This window comes from Buteo buteo, chromosome Z, assembly GCF_964188355.1.
Source record: "Buteo buteo chromosome Z, bButBut1.hap1.1, whole genome shotgun sequence".
In the NCBI taxonomy this organism is placed as follows: Eukaryota; Metazoa; Chordata; class Aves; order Accipitriformes; family Accipitridae; genus Buteo; species Buteo buteo.
In genome coordinates this window covers 63,434,938-63,452,885 of record NC_134204.1, presented here as the reverse complement: position 1 = coordinate 63,452,885, position 17,948 = coordinate 63,434,938, and positions in this window count along the sequence as shown.

Below are 17,948 nucleotides of genomic sequence, written 5' to 3'. Positions count from 1 at the left end.
CAATTTACTGTGTCTAAAATTTCATGAAACTACATGAGAAGTAAATAATTCAGTAAGTAAGTGGCCTATTATAACTTGCTCAGACTTTCCGCTTTATCTACTACCTGATCTGTTAGTTCTCGGTGAATCAGAGCATGTAGTTTTAGAAGAGGATATGGACAAAACCATGATCTCAGAAACTCTGAGTAAGGAGTGGAGTCATCATGACCTAAAGGTAGGTCCCAGACTGCCAAGAGCCAGCAAACTGTGCCAGACTCTTGGAGCAGTTGCTTTCCATCATTAAGAAACACATCAGAGAGAGGTATGTCAGATTCATAATAATGAATCCCAGTGGATTGAAAGCCCATGCCTGAAGAGGAAGGGAATAACATTAGGACTGTAGTACTGCTCACCCAACTGGGATGGACAGGGTAACTGCAACATGTTAAGAAAGAAAAGAGAGGCTGCTGATGAAAAAAGATGAAAAACCACATGTAAGTAGAGATAGGCAGGCAGACAAATTTTTGTGCTGGTTAAACCATGAGAAAACATTCTTAAAACACTAAGTATCCTTGAGCTGCAATAATAGTCTTTGCTTCAATCTCCAAATCTACTGAAGAACTACCTGACACTCTAAGAAGTTTTTTAAAAATTTAAATTATTTCAATGCTTTGCAGCTGTTGACATTAAAATTAAATGGGAAGGAAAGGAGCACTTTTGAAAATTCTTATTTCATTAAGAGAAGCACACTATGATGGACATGACTGTTTATAGCCAAGCAGCTATGATTATACTGCTGCTTACACTGGTATTTGATGTGGAGTTCTCCAAGTTATTGGAGGGGAGATCCAGAAAGCCACCGCTGTGCAAAGCTGCATGACTCCATGCAGACTTCTAGCAGACTTCTAGAAATAGCACTGCCATGTCACTTTTTGGGATGCTTGCAAGGATAGGCACAATGCCAGACTGACACAGCTGTGCTTTTTTTGGACCCTACAGCCATAGTATAGCCATGCTTCAGCAACAGGAAATAGTGAGAGTGTCCTTATGCTTTTCAAGCCTTGGATGGTTTACCTTCATTTATGTGAACTGACCATTCATTTTATCACTTAATGCTCAAGTCCTTGGTCTGCTTAATTGTTGGCTTCTTTTCCTAAAAGCTAAATGATGGAGAGACATTCATAGCAGTGTAGTAAAAATCTAACACAACCTATGTACAGATAGTAATCCATGGTCTATGAAAGAAGGAGTAGGCATAGTGTTAATACTTCCTACCAGACCTTTATGTGAGCATGTTTGCTGGCAAGCAAAGGCATCTTTCCTTACAGAACTTTACATTATTCTCACTGAGGACCTAGTGGTATTTGTACGCTAATCCGGAGTAATGGTTACAGTGGGAACTATTTTTCAAATGGAAGAATTGAGGCAAATTTTAACATAAGTTTAGAAGCAATAGCAGTTCTGGCCATAAAAGTGCAGTTGGAATTTGAAGCCTGTTTGATTACAGCATCAACAAATTTAAAGTCTTGATTCTCTTGCTTTGTGGGTTTTTCTTCTGAACATCCTACCTGAAGATGGATATTCCTGAAGGTTTGCTAATAGTTCCTAGACAATTGATTGTAAAGTTGGCTTGATTAGTAAACCATAATCAATGTACCTACTTGACAAGCAGAAAAACAAGAGTCTAAATTTCAAGAAAGGAGCAAAGGAGATAACCCAGTTTCCAAGTCAACCATCAACATCATGGTTATGCAGTATATGGTTTCTGTGGAAACTCAAGCGCAAAGTTATAAAAACCATGAGAATAGATAATGCAAATTTCATATCACAGAGAGTAACAAGAGAAAAGTTATTGTAATGTACATCTGGAAGAGAGAAAGTCGGGTAGAGATCACTTCCTTTCTGGAAATGAGCAGGAGGAAGCAACGTATCTGGTCTATGAGCTTTCCTACTCTGTGCAAGCCTGAACAATATTTCATTTTTGTTATGTTAAAAGAACTAGTCAGAACTACAAACATAAAATTAAAGTTTAATATTTTAATTACTGATTTCACAACACAGTATCTGAAAGTGGCTACTTAATGAAATACAGAGGCTAACACAGGTGCCTTCATTTTGCTCTGCACCTAGCATGGCAGGTCTGCTTGATTATTATTCTAAGAGAGAAAGTCAATTTCATGGAACTTCTGCAGAAAATCTGCAGAAATACATGGGAAGAAGCTGTAAAATTTTTCATTTCAGGCAGAAACAAGCGAATTACCTAAGAGATTCAATGGAGGCCTTAAAGTTATATTGAAAAAAAACCCCAAACCAAACCCAATGAAAAAAACCCACCACACAAACATCTAAAGACATTTCTTCCAAGAGTATTTATAAGGAACTGATTAAGAAATCAATTTGGAGGAAGCTCTGTGAAAAATTATGTGTTGAACTGGGATCAGTTCTGTGATCTGTGGTCCATGTCACCATGCTAATGAACAGCTGGGAGGGTACAAGGAAGTGGGAATTCATGTCTTCAGGATAGCTTAAGAAATGTTTATGACACATAACATGTGGGCAACATAGTGGCACGTAGCGTCATCATGACAAATTCAGGAAATAAAATAGTAGAGTAGAAAGAAGTAAGATAATCTTTTTTTCAGAAAGGCTATGAGACAGTCAAACTAAAAATAACAAAAAGGCTGTTAGAATTGCAGGTTGTGCATGTGAAAGTTTTTAATTCTTTGAATTACCCTTATTGCTCATGTCATAATCAAAACTCAATACAATTCAACATCTCATCGAATTAACAAAAAGTACAGCTAAAGGAAATACTGATCAGCATCTCGGTGCAGCACAGATCATCATGGCAGCAGCATCATGGGCCCCTGGAGAATGTAATGACAATGAATCATTTCTCTCTTGGTAAGCCAACTCTCAGACCAACTTTTAAAAGTATTTAAAATTAATTTGAATTCAGTTTCTGTTATGCTAAATGTCATGCTCTGAAACAGGAGCTTTATAGGGTTCTAAGTGTGTAACAAAAAGAGGCAAAAATCCTGACACTTTACAGCAAGGAACTGAATAATGCTTTGTAATGGCATGGCATCTTCCATCCAAGGAGTTCAGACTTCTGTATTTTTGACAACTGAAACTCATATCAATGCTTTGAAGAGACCAGGCAGGGCAACCAAACACCTAGATATCCAACACATCCTCTCGTCTGCTCTGGTCTGTCTCAGTATTAGCTCTGGGAGCATGCTAGAGTCAGTTCTCTGAAGGAATCGAAGAGAACTGGTGCTTCTGTCATCACACTGGGAAACAAATGCATTGTGAGAAGCAAAGAAGAGCAAAACACCCTCAGGCTCAATTTTTGGACTCAAATAATTGCCATTTTCAGCTGTTGGTAAAACATTCCATAAATTTTGTATGTTCATGCAATTTTTCATGTATTCTGCTAAACAAACAATTTATAATGCACTCCTATGAATAACAGAAAAATACCTCAAAATTTTACAAGGAAGAAAATCATAAATGTATTAACTTTGGCAGCAGCACAGAGCACATGAGATGCCAAGAACAGTGTAACAGTGTAATTGTAGCTGAAAGACCTCTGTCCCTGGGTATGATATCTCCTTTTTAAAATGCAGACTAGTCAATATACATCTTCAGAAAAAAATAAAAGCACTGTCACTCCCTCAAATCTAGAACCCATAGGAAATATCTTGGTGGTATGCTTCTGTAGCATCCCTTGCTGACAAATGATACTTCTCATTGTCATTCTCTCAAATAGAAAGGACAGTTGTTACAGCACAACCTGATCTGATAATAAAAAAAGAGGAAGGGTCTTACTGACTCCTAAACATTGGTTTGAGGTCCTCATAGCACAAGAAATTGAGACCTCTCCAGGCTATGAAGCTAAATTGTTTACCTTTAATCAGTTATACATGAAGATTGCCAGGTGCAAACCCCATGTTTTTTTCATAGAATCACAGAATAGTTTGGGTTGGCAGAGGCCTTTAAAGGTCATCTAGTCCAAACCTCCTGCAATAAGCAGGGACATCTTCAACTAGATCAGGTTGGTCAGAGCCCTGTCCAACCTGACCTTGAATGTTTCCAGGGATGGAGCATCTACCACCGAGTTAGATGGTAAGACTTCTCTTTCAATGATGAAAGAGCTAACAGTGTTGTACCCCACATGTCCGTAGTTCAAAAGTTGTAGGTTTTGCTGAGTCATTTTTCACAGTGAATGAACGCAAATCAGGTTATGACAGTGGTTAGGTCTGTTCAAAAATTCATACATGCTTTTCAGCCCAGTGGTCAGAAGCCATGCAGTTTTGGTGACATGAACCACCGTGCCACTTTCTCAGCATTGCATTCAGAGCTTGTGTTTACATGTGTCCCTATATATGTGTACATACACAGACAAGGACACGCACATGCGCACATTTATGTCACATGCACACAGAGCTCTCTTGGGGCATCACAAGGCTCTTGTCTTAGTAACTACATTATTCTCATTGGCTGTGCTGTGGAGATTTCATATATATACTCATGGAGAAGGAAGACTGTGAAAGAGGTTTTTTGACAGTAGGAGCAGCTAATAAAGCTTCTGTTAGGACATAAGATGGCATGAATTTAGACTCAAGGCCTATAATCTATTACCCTGCACCGCTGACTAAGACAAAAAAAAATCAGATGTTGAAAACAGAGAAAATCTGAGGTACCAATGAGACTGATTTTTGAGAGCTGCATGTTTCTTGGAGGGTCGGAGGTTACTTGAAGGTGCAGGACCTCCCTTTTCTGGCAAACAGAAAAGTCACTCTGCCTTTTGGTGTGAAAGGACAGGGACATGAAGAGATGGACGTTACACCACAAGTGCAAGAGAGGCCTGACAGCTTCCTGTTATCCTGTTGTGAAAGAAGGGTGAAATGCCACTCTGCTCCCAATCTCTGTTTCCCCCTCAGGAAGCCTGGCAAAATATGGAGGGAGGAAGGACCCATACAGCTGTTTTCCCACCGTTGCTGCAGGTAGGGTTAGAGGGACGAGGACTTCACAGGCAGGCTTGGGAGGTGGGAGGGGAGAAAACCTGGGGTGGTCATCAGGAAAGCAACAGGCTGAGGAGGGAGCAAGACATACGGGGGCAGAATAGGGAGAAGTTGCATATGCCTGGGAAGGCAGCTATGGCGTTGCGAGATGACCTCGTTGCTGAGCAGTAGGCAATTGCCAGCTGGTGGCCTGGAGGGCAAATAATTACCTTTGAATTTTGAGCTTGGGAAAAAGCTGGAAGTTTCTCAGCAGCAGGCTACCTGTAGTTCTGTCCAGTTTGTCCTTTGAGCAGGAGCTCCTGACTGACGGCCATCATCTTGGTCTTGCAGTTTGGAAGTGCTGCTTAACACTGAGTTATCACGAGTGACCCATACATGTTGTGAGTGTGTAGGATGGACCCAGCAATCAGGAAGGATTCAGTCTTTCTTTTAGGTCTCACAGTTTTTGGCAATTAGGAATACAGGGTACAACTATGAAAAACTAAATATTTGCCTTGAACCAAATAGAAAAATTCCAACCCAAATAAATTCCAGGTCAAAGAAATACAGCAGGAGTGCCAGCATATTCCGAGTTTGATTCAAAAGAAACCATAGACACATATTTTGATCAAAATTTGACTGAATATAAGGAAATATTTTAATATGTTAAGAAAACTTTTGCCATTTGTCCGACTGATAAGTCAGTATTTCACTGTAAAATCTAATTGTGAGAACGTAGCAGGGTGATGCACGTTCCTTTCTCCTAGTTCATGACTCAGTCAGAGTGAGAGGGAGAGAGACCACACAGTCACATCAGCAGAGTTCAACAAATGGAAGAAACAAACACATCTGCGCCTCTCTGAAATGAAAATGCCAGCAAATGTCATCAATGTGTACTAAACTCCCACCACGAAAACTCCAAACATGGAGGGCTAAAGGCTGCTGCCACCTCCACATTGCAGAGGACTGCTGCACTTCACAGTGGCACTGTGTTTCACTGTGGTCAAGCAGGAAACCTGGTGAAGCTGGAGGGTTTGTTGCAGGATGGCGCTTGGGCAGCGGTGCCCTCACACCTCTCCAGAGCAGAGCCCAAAATCTTGTGTTAAGACAACTTTGGTTTCCGTTTTCACCTCTTAGAGGTTCCTGGGGATGCTTTTTAAATAGTGGTGTTGCAGTTTTCTGGACTCTAAATTTAATTTTTTTTTTTAAAAAAAGCTTAATTGAGTGATTTCAAAATGCATCAAACTATTCGTGCAACACAACCCACCTTGAGAGTCTCTCCTTTTAATGTCCTGGAAGAACTATTCCTCTTAAGGAAGGCAGTGAGAAGAAACATGGCTTTGTCATTCTTTTCTCAATGCTGTAAAGGTAACCTCTCCACAATTCCATGCACAATATAGTGCTGTAACATCATCCTTGTATCTACAGTGACATTTTCTGGCTTTTGCGTCATAAGCAAAGATTTAATTTATTTGATTTTTGATCTGGTGCCCCAGGACACTTAAGCTTTCTTTATTACACGACAAAACTATTTTTACCCCACAGAACAGGACTTCTCCTTTCTTGATTGCATTTTATTAAAATATTAATAATTTAATATTAAATTAAATATTAAATTTAATTCATTTTAATTTTAATAATTTAAAATATTAAAATATTTAATAAGCAAAGAAGATTGGATTATTTTTCCTCTCTTGAATGAGCTGCTATAACAAATTCTGTCTAGCATTAGCCCTGTAAGTCTGTAAAAAAATTCATTATACATGTTGGATAAGAGATGAGGCTTGGAAGACTAAATGTGTGAACTTGTTTGGGGCAGCTGTAGTAGTCTGGGACAGATGAAGAAAATTTTGTCTAATTAAATTTGTCAACAAGGAAATAAAGTGTAAGCATGTTAGCATTTGCATAAACATTTCTGTAACAGAAAATAACTTAGTTGATAGTCATCAGGTAAATGGTAAGACTTTAAGTCATTGCTCATGTGATAAGAGCTCCACCAAAAAGTATTAATGACTATTAGGGACAATAATACATATCTAAAAACATGTGAACATGAGCAATGAAACATAAGGTTTCGCAGAACTTTCTAGACCACCAGATTACACTCATAATTAGACTGCATTGTATGGTTGCATAGGACACTGAACACAGCCTAACTATGGCAGCGTGTCTATCTTCTGTGGACCACTTTCCATGAATAAGCAGCAGCTCATGCAGGACTTCTGGTAGACTGGCTCCAGTACAACCAGAAATCATAACCAGTTCAGCTAGCTCCATATGGCACCATACCACATGTACCAGGCTGAAGGTTGCTTCTTAACACTTGGTGAGAAACAGTTTGCAAACTTTAAACAAAGTACAGATGGGAGGCCCTACAGAGAGGCTGGAGGCAGAGAGAACTACATAGCCATAGTCTCAGGTGTCAGATAAAACATTGCTGATATCTCCAGCTGTGAGAAAGAAGGCATTGAGGAGAGCTTCAGTAGATAGTCTGAGTGGGGTTTTTCAGCCATGTTTATTTAAAGTGATGGCTGGTTATCCACAGGAAGCCAGCCATCAGAGAAAAAGGACCAGAATTTAGCTGGGACTAAAAGGCATTGGGAGCAGAAAGTGTATCTATGAGCTGTTGGTGCACAGATGGGAGATGAATTCGTGCTTCCAGGTGAGATACAGTTTGAAGGGAGAAGACAAGAGAACATCAGATGAACTTCTGCAGAGAGGAAGGATATCATCTTCCAAGGAAAACTGGATGTCACTATGGGCAAGTTAATATTTTTTATTTGATAATACACAGCATTAAGTAAGGCATCTTTGCGTATCGTTGTTTTTTCTATAGATACACTGCCTGGAAATGAGAATAGGAGTCAAAACAAAGATGCATTTGCGTTGTTTACAGCAAAAAGGGTCCTTGCAATTTCCTACATGCGTCATTTCTGCGCAGTAGATTTTGAACGTCCTGACTCATATTTGGCTGGTATATGGTAGCTCTAATGTTCAGGAAACTTGTCTTTTTTCTGTGGTGGTGGTTCTTAAGGGAATATTTTTCTCAATAATCTAGTTAATCTGATTTGATGATATTTTCTTGCAGATGAATTATCTTGGATGCAGTTCTTACTGATAGTTCTATCCTGTCAGAATGATGAATGTTATGAAATGACATTTTTTTTCTTGGATTGCTTGATCTTGAATTCTCCCCAGCTTAACTATTGTTCATGCATTTTAGATGCTTACAGGGAATCAGACTCTTCCCAGCAGTGCCCATTGACAGGACAAGAGGCAATGGGCAAAAATTAAAACATATGATATTCCCTCTGAACACACAAACCCCACTTTTTTACTGTGAGGGTACTCAAACGTTAGCACAGGTTGCCCAGAGAGATTGTGGAGTCTCCATTCACAGAGATATTAAAATCCCTACTGGACATGGTCCTGGGCAACCTGCTCTAGGTGACCCTGCTTAAGCCAGGGGGTTGGACTATATGATCTCAAGAAGTTCCTTCCAGCCTAAACCATCCTGTGAATCCATGAGATTTCATCTGAAACCTTGCTACCGTGCTGTAACATACTGACTTTTATGCTTACCCCCACATCTTTAGTATCTCAGGAAAAGCGAGCAGCTTCTAGAGACATATGTTGATATAATGTTGGGAAAACAATGGCTGTATGGCTTATTTTGGGGTTAATTTTCTTTGAGCTGTTTTCTTTCACATCTGGGAGATTTGGAAGTGATACTGTCAGATAGTTTAAGTCCACTGGTACCTAAGCTACTTGGTCATCATTAGATGTGTGGTAATCTTTCCTCCTAGGGCCTAGATCTTTTGTGACAGCAGTAAGTGGCCATGTACTGTACTGAATCGATTGTCATTTCAGTGGTTTTGTTCAACTTTAGGTCTAGTCCTATTCTTTCTTCTAACAGATAGCAGAAGGTTCAGGTTATTATCTGCCAGAGGTTTTGCTTTTGGAGCAACTCAAGTATTGATTGACTTCATTTGGGCATACTTGCCTCTTTAGAACACGATGCAAACTTTAACCCTTTTAGTTAATGTCTCATGGGTTTCTTATTACTATTTATTTATCAACTCTGAGAGCTTTTGTATTTGCTCTTTTCAGTGAAAGTCATATCCTGTTGCTGCTTAAGAATGTGAAAATGGATATGTTTCCTCCTCTGCTTTTATTTTCTTCTTTAAAATTTTTAGATTCTGCAGTTACCATCCTGCAGGAACTGACTTGTTGCTGGGCACTTTTCAGTGTGTGAGAGTTCATAGACAATGCATATTTCAGGCTTTCTTCCTACCTTCAAATTTCATTTCTCTCAAGTACTTTTTGAAAGTCAAGTTCTCGCCATATATGTGTTACTCTAGATATAACTATTTGGTTCTGCATCCTCTGCTTGGAAGTCATGTATTGGTTAGGTAGCCCTGGCTGAAGGACCATTCCCATCTCATAAAATTTAGAGCATAGAAAAGACTGGAAACAATGGAGACCCTCACACAAAGTACTGAGCTGCACAACAAAGTCTGACCAATGTCTGCAAGTGCAGGGATTAGGACATTGCTTTACCATGCTGTGAGTTTTGAGGCAGAAAGATGACAAGGTGAACATAGGCAGAACTTCTTAGACAGCATGCTGCCATGGCAGACCGAGGACTGCTGAGTAAGCAAAATGCCCACTCTGCCTTCCTACTGGCTTCTGGGAAAGTTGGGCTTGTGTATATCATCTATAAAAAATGCAAGGCCATGCAGAGGAGACCATGGCTTACATCACTGATTTTCTCTTCTAGTGCAAATCACCTTGAAAGGTCCCCAAAATTAGGCTAAAATTTTTAGGGTTACATTTTGGCTCTGCAGAAATTTTTGTAGCTTGTAGTATCCAGTATTTTACTAAATACTACCCACTACCATATCAGTCTTTCTAAATAATGTCTCAAATCTTTTAAATAAGTCTCCAGACAGAGAGCATAAGAGATAAGCTAGCACATTATCATGGCACCATCCTCATTTTAAAGCTACTGAGGCCAGATTCAGCTCTCTTGAGAGACCAGACTGAGGTGCTAGAGCGCAGTGCCCTGTCTCCACAACATCACTCCAGGTAAGCAGAGGGAAACATTCCAAGCATGACTGGTACCTCCAGTGGCCCTCTACCCTAGGATGTTCTATGACTTGACAAGCAGCAAGGTAAAAGTGTGAGCTAATTGCTAAATGTTCTTGTATCTATTTTATGCAGTATGGTTTCACACCTTTTTAAAGAAAGATATTCAGTGAAACTTGAATTGGAAATTTCTGATTTACCTTGGACTTTTTACCCCTTTGGAAATTGACTGCTAGTAATCTCAAAAGTCCTGAATGCGCTATTAGGATTACAGCATGCAGGAATGTATTAAGAGAGGACATGTGGAGCTATTCACATGTGTGAGAGTGCTCAACACCTGCTGTGCCTCTTTCTTCAGAAGTTGAAGAATAAACAGGAACCATGAGGTGAAGGGAACCAAAGCCCTGAGCTTGCAGTGCTCTCAGCAGTTGCTATCACAGACATTACTATTCATGGGCACAGGCACAATTTACTACACCACCCTGGCTGGCCACATGGACTGAGTCCTTGTAGTCGGAGTACATTCCCCACACAGATCATTCAATCCTGAAATCATGGCTCAGGCCTAAATATAATATATTGAAATGCTTCTAGAAATGTCATTAAATGATCCTGCGGCACAGTGCCTGTGAGAATTGAGGATGAACTTCTGCTGATACCTTCTACTCCTTTGCCTCCATGTTTTCTAAATATTATTCATGTGTTTGTGTTACTTTCTGTGCATGGGTCTTGCTGTGGCATTTTTGTGTGTGTTTTGGAGGTGGGTTTTTTGGGGGGTGGAATTGTGTGTTTTTGGTTTTGTTTTTTTTTAATTAAGTAATAACAAATGGATAGTATCATTTTGTATTCATTCCATTTACCATCCATTTATCCTAAGATACCCTAAGTTTTTTTGCTGTATCTCATGAGTATAATGCAAGCTTTTAAGCGTGAGGCTGGCTGAACACTGGGGCAGGCGGCTCAGACACTGCAAAACCTTCATTCCTGTGAATTTTCAAAAGTCATTTGGGCTAAGCCCTGAGCAACCTTGTCTAACTTGCAAGCTCGTTGGACTGCATGGCCTCCAGAGGTCCCTTCTACCTTAATCTTTCTCTGAGTCTGTACTCTCAAGCTGTTTTCTGTAGTCATGAGCACTGCTCCAATAGTGAAAGTCGAGTCTTACCATTCCAGGATCTAGTTCTTTAATTAAAAAAAATACAGCAAATATTACGGGTATTAAAAAAAAAAAAATTCCAAGTATTGTCTATAGTGTTTATCCTTTTTAAATAGAACTACAATTCTGCATGTAACCTTGTTTTATCAGATAATATCAAGACAATAAACACCATCCTTAAATACCTGTATTTTCCTGTGATTTGCTCAGCAAATACCAGATTATTTAATAAAACTATTATTAATTTTGACTCACTATTTCATTCCAGTAGAAAAGTAATTATAATATACCAAGTAGTATATGAATCACTCCTTGTTTAGATTCAGATTTTGTCTGGTCTTCTTCATAACAGTTTCAGAAGTTTCCCAGAGGCTGTCCTTGGCTCACATTTTCATGTTTTGATCTCCTTAAATGAGCATTAACAGATATAGAAACTAAGCCTGCAAAAAATTTGTCTTACAGTAACAAAAATTTGTCTTACAGTAAGAAACAAATACAAACTGTGTGTAGGACGTAATTATAATGCTTAGGATTAACTCATAAGGTTTGCAAACTTTAAACAGTATTTGCCTATTGATAATTCTAGCACAAATATTTTAATAAATGTTTGTGTAAAGGTGTTTCTGGGAATTTGGACTGTTTAAAGACATGTGTAAAGACAGAACTCAATTTCTCTTCATTGCAGGGTGAGACCCGACTGACACTGAAACACAGGCTGTGATCTAGCACAGCCTGAGACTTAAAATGGGACACAGGAAGAATTTAAATGCCTAAAGTCAAGATTGTGAAATGGAAAACACCTGTTGCCTTACCCTTGAGGTGCTCCAGCTCTGTTAGACCCTCACCTTTACTGAAGACCCTCTGCAAGCACTGGGAGTGGTGCCTCTGTGCAGACCTCCCTGTTGTCCCAGGCTTAGCTGTACTTGGCAGCTGCTGGCTGAACTCGTGCCTAGTCCTCATCTTGATCCAGAGACAAGATGTTCTCTTAGCCAAATCCCCCGAGATGTGTAGACTGATTAGGGTAAGTATAGCAACCTTAACACACACTGAGAGTCTCAGCTCCTCACAGATTATAGGTGGGTTGGCAACTTTTTAAAGCTGAAAGAACAATCATGGGGAATTTTGTCTTCCAACTGTTTTCATGTAAGATGTCTACCGTTGCTAAGTAAGCTGGGTCTGGGGAACAAGTACACCCCACTCATTCTCTCCCAAATGAAACTGATGTAAATTAGAGCCATGGCCCTTTGTTGCTGTCTTTCAGGAGTCCGATGTATATTTCCTTCTTTGCACAGATGTATGGCTTCACCAGGAGGCACAGGAAGCAACCTCTATCAAGTCCTCAAATGGTTGAATGAATATTTTTCTGGGGAAAGAGAAGTTTTGCCTTTCCTTGGAAGACGGGAAAGTAAACCCACATTTATGATTCCCTCAGCTACTGCTCCAAAAACTGAACTGCTGTTTTAAACGGCATGACAAGGAGATGGAGAGTAGGGTCAAGTGGTGCACTTTCTGTGTTTTTAAGAAGTGCCTCCTGCTCAGCTCAGATCTGGTTTGCAGGTAGTGAGCATCCACTTGAGATGAGGTGTTCCCCTTCAGCTCTGTCTCAGGGGTCTTGGGAATGGGATTTATAATTATTCCGTTCTCAGTGTTTCCCTAGTTGCTAGCTCTGAGCGGGCACTTGCTGACACTCTTTTTCTGGTGTCGGGTCCAATCCTGCTGTGCCCAGCACCATGGGGTGTCCAATCCACAGCACACAGAAAGAATAGGACAGGAAAGAGTTGTGGTAATGTCTGTTGCCATTTCTGTTCAGTTTTACTGAAGCATAGGAAGACAAAGCACCTGGCAATCGTGTCTGTGAAGGGCACTGCTTTTCCTTCTGGCACTTTGTGACAGAGACACATTTACTGCAATCCTGGGAAGGGCATGCACTCTCTAAGGGATGTAGTCATGCTGTTAACTGATGATAACATTAATACACACCCAAAGCATTTGTTCACCTCCCAACTTAAAATCAATTTCTAATAGATATGCAAGATTCATAAGCAAATAATAAAATTCCTGAAATTGCACTTTTAAAACCAATTACCTTAGCTTACACCAAGTGGCAACACGTACCAGACCAAAAATTAACAAACAATACTTTCAGTACTTTGAGAGTTCTTTCTAGAAGAATTACGAAGACAGTACACAGACCTTGCTCAGCATACATTTGCAAGACATGAACACAAGCACAACATTTCACTGAAGCACCATTGATATGGTTTCCTTTTTTCCCATGGGCAGATTTGACCACACGGATGGGATACAGCTGCTCAGAAGATCAGGTGTACGCTTTGTTTAATATGCATGCACCAATTCTAATCTACACTTACCCCTTAATAGGAGCCTTCATTGGGCAACATCCCCAGATGTCTTTAGTTGCTTAATTTTTATGTTCTGAAAATTAGACCAACATATCTATCTAATTGAGACTAGGTGAAAAGCATTTCTGACAGCATAATATGTAGCAACCCTTACTTCTTTCCTTGCCTTCTTCCCTCAAACAAAAAAGAAAAAAGCCTTGCGTTTTATCTGTAAAAGATATCTGCTGCTACCACTGTGTTTGAGAAGCAAGGACATAACAGATGCAGACTAAGGAAACAGCTCATATTAGACAGTAGCTAAAGTCCTGACTGCCTTAATTTTCTGCCTGACCCATGAAACAAATTATAAGTATACAACAGGGATATATTTGAAACGAAGAAGGGAAACAGAAAAATTGCCTCAAGGAATATACAGCATTCATCCTGCATATGTTCACTCCTCACAGCGCTAATTTAAAAGGGGCAACACTAATTATCCCATTTGAATTCTCAGGTGGAATTTAGACAGGAAGCTTGTAATTACCTATGTGGGAGTTTGCCAGGACTTAATATTTTGTCAGTGAAAACTCCAAATTTTTGACAACTGCAATAAATAACCGCATATAGACCTTACATCTTAGCCATAGTATTTTCTAAATGCTTCTAACAATCTCCTGGGCAGGATGCAATTCAAAGGTATGTTCCAAACATCAGGGGGTGTAAGAGTGAGGATCAAGCTACCTTCACATGAGATCAATGTTATCAAAAGACTAGCTTACAAATGAAGACAATAAAAGGTTTTTATAGCAAATGTTCCCTGGCATTAAGGAACACCAAAACCTGCAAGTTAAGAAAAGCATGATTTAAAGTTAATTTTATCTGAGCAATACAGATGACCACATCAACTAATAATAGCATACAAACAAAAACAAATTGGAGGGAGGATTGTGACTGATTTTGCAGTTGATGAGATGCAAATTATTTATCCTATTAGTTAGTATGTAAAAATTATATAGAATGACGAAAAATAAACAAATTAAGTGCAGAGAAATTCAGACAACTACAGTTAGGACAAAATAATCTCACTAGGTAAAGTGAAGTGTGCTTGTGATCAGGCAGTCATTCATACCAAATCCATGCTAACAGCCTCAAAGGTTTGCCATTCAGGATTAAAATAATGCAGACAGCTCAATAGGAAGCTAATGCCTGCTTTATGCTGTCATCCCTGTCCTGAATTCCCACTGTCACCATAAACTCTCCTCTGTTTGATGCTTCTTCAACAGTTCAGGATCTCTTGCAACATAAGCATTGCCTGTGCTGCAGACCCACGTTGCTTTACTGTTTCCCCTGACGTTTCTGAATTAGTTTCTTGATTTTTTCTGTCTGTCTTTTTTTCTTATGCTACGGCTGTATGCAGAAGAGTCGTCTGCTTGACCAGGGCCATATAATACAAATGAACAGTAACAACAACACAAAAGTTAACTGACCTGAAGCAGACATTGTTTAACACACAGTTGGAAGCAGCTCTCTTTTGAATATGCCAAAATCAGATGGGACATTTTTTTGCTATCACTGGCTTCTGCTTTACAATTTCACAAATTAATTTTGTAGCACTTGTGAACTTTTTTAAAGTGCTGAAAATACTTGGATCAGTTACTTGATCTTTACTGAGGATATGCTGAGATAGAGAACATCAATAAGAACAATTTACAAGCAAATACTCTGAGACTTTGTAATGTCACCGTTAATTTACTGGTAAAATGCAAAATGCACTAAGACAAGTCTGAGTTATCTTACTCCCTTCCTGTGCTCTTTACTTGGCTCATATAAACATAAAGGGTCTATTTAGTACTGTATACAATTTACATTAGGTTATGATTAAGCTTCCAGACCTCCTATCAACATCAATGCCCCATTAGGCCACGCAATAAAGAAATAAGCTGTGATAAAAGAAAGTCCACATCTTGAAGAGCTCAGACTTGAATTGGTGCATCTGAAGACAAAAATGAATTCTGGTGCTCTGAACCATTTCCTTGTTGTTCATGATGTGATGTATTTCCACTTGAATTGTTTGTTTAGCAAATGGCCTACAAATTATTTTTATGAAATTTTAAATGGCAGTTTGTAGGAAAAAGACTTGGGCTGCCTGGTTATACAAGAAATAGTGTGATGATTGGGTACCTACTCAGTCAATAAGGGAGCTGACTTTGTGAGAAGCAACCTGTGGGATTTCTACAGTGCATTTTACAAACCAATGCATTTTCTAGAAAGTTTAGTGCAACCACATATAATATACATTTATATAACACCAGCTGAAGCTCAACCTAGTCTTTTGATGTGAAAATCATTGAACACATGGGAAGTTTTTACTTCAATCTTCAAAAGTTTGATCTACAGACCTATTGTCCAAAGACCCATCTGAAAACAAGAGAAAGGCAGCAGCTTGCAAAACTCGTTACCACTCTCTAACACCATCTGACCCCATTGCTAATTAACTTGGAAAAATAATGAATCTGATGTTATTTATATTGGTCCTTCATCTGCATTTGTTACACAAAATGGTGCCTTGTTGCCGTGACAGCATGATACCTAAGCTTGGGACAGAGGTTCACCCCTTTTGTGGAGGGAGAGATGTTAGAAAATACACCTACAGTAGCTGGTGTATGTCTTCACTTGGTTTTGGTTAATTCTATAATCTGATAAGGAGTTAAAGAGTGTTTCTAGTGAACAGAGGACAGAAATGAATGGGAGAATTAGCAGACTGTAATTTGAATATAGTAGTCTTTATTTTAGGTGGTAAGTACCTTAAGTGATGAAACTGAACAGTTTAATATATTGCTTTAAACTTAATTTGTGAAAGAGTCAATTTATGCAATGGAAACTTTCATTCATCAGGACAGGTGTTGGTTAACTTCTGAAGCTTATCCTCACACAAAAAATGTATAGGGTAAGTCCTATGCCCTAAGGACAATGAGCAAACACACCCTTTTCAACACAGTTAGTAGTATTCACACTGACATTTAAATTAGCTTATAATTAGCTAAGCCTGGCCATGGATATTGAAAATCTAAGATGTTATCATCAAAGAACTGGAAATATTTATTTCTCTGTTCTCAGGTGATTGTAATCTGAAGGATTTTTTTTCTCCACTTTCATGAGAAATACAGTTGGGAATTAAACCACTGCTACATAGAAAGAAGGAATAGGATTTATTTTTTTTTGAAACTTTATTATTAAGCTATTAGTGATTAAGCAACAGTTCACCTCACTTGAAATTTTCTTACGTGATATATACAAAACCCCCTGATTTGAGTATGGCAATGTCTAAGACAGGCATATAAGACTGGCCAGACTGACTCAGACCAAAGATTCATTTATTTTGATACACAAAATCTTTCCTGGCTCTTAATGGAAGCATAAAATCTTGTCAAGCTGGTAAGAAACTCATTGTCATTATTTCCTGAATGAGAAAGGGTTCCTGTGATTGAGCAATCCCTAATGGATTTTTCATTCATGTACTTGTTCAATCTGCCCTTGAACCCACAAGAATTTTAATTATTCACAGTATCCTTTGACAAAGAATGATGTCATAGGTAGCAGCCTCCATTGTATGAAGAACTATCTTCTTTTATTTGCTTTAAACCTGACTCCTAACAACCTCATTTGATAACTCCTAATTCCTGCATTGGATAAGACCAGTCATCAAGGTGATCTTTATTCACTTTCTCCCTGCAAAGCATGATTCTACAGATCTCTGTCTGTTCTCTTGAATTATCATTTTCAGGACTGAAGTGTCAAAGCCTCTTCCATCGCTCCTTTAACAAAAACCTTTCCATAGCTGTAATCATCTTGTCACCCTTTGTCAGCAACTATTCTTGTTAAATTGCAACCACAGGTCCTAGATGGTGCTGTCTGCACATTTGGCTTGTATATAGACTAAACACTTCTGCCAGATTACAAATAAAAAGTTTCAAAGAAGTTGGTAAGTAGGGACAAGATGAATTACATCAGTGATTAAGTATAGAGAATCACCACACACTGATGGAACAGTCTGAGGAATGGAGAAATTAACGTGAGTATGGAAATAAGGAGGGAGGAAGGCTGTACCAAAGAAGCATTGTGTTTGTTTTTCATCCCTATTAAGGTACATGAGAAGATGAAATCAGTCAAGCCTTAACAAGAATGTCCCATTTTCCTGTCAAGGTCAGTATCAGTCTTGGTGCTACAATCACTGGACAATACATTTATTTCCTAATTATTACAGAATCACATAGTGGCTGAGGCTGGCAGGGACCTCTGGAGATCATCTAGTCCAACTTCCCTGTTCAAAGTGTGTGCAGCTGCAGCAGGTTGCCTAAGGCTGTGTCCAGCTGAGTTTTT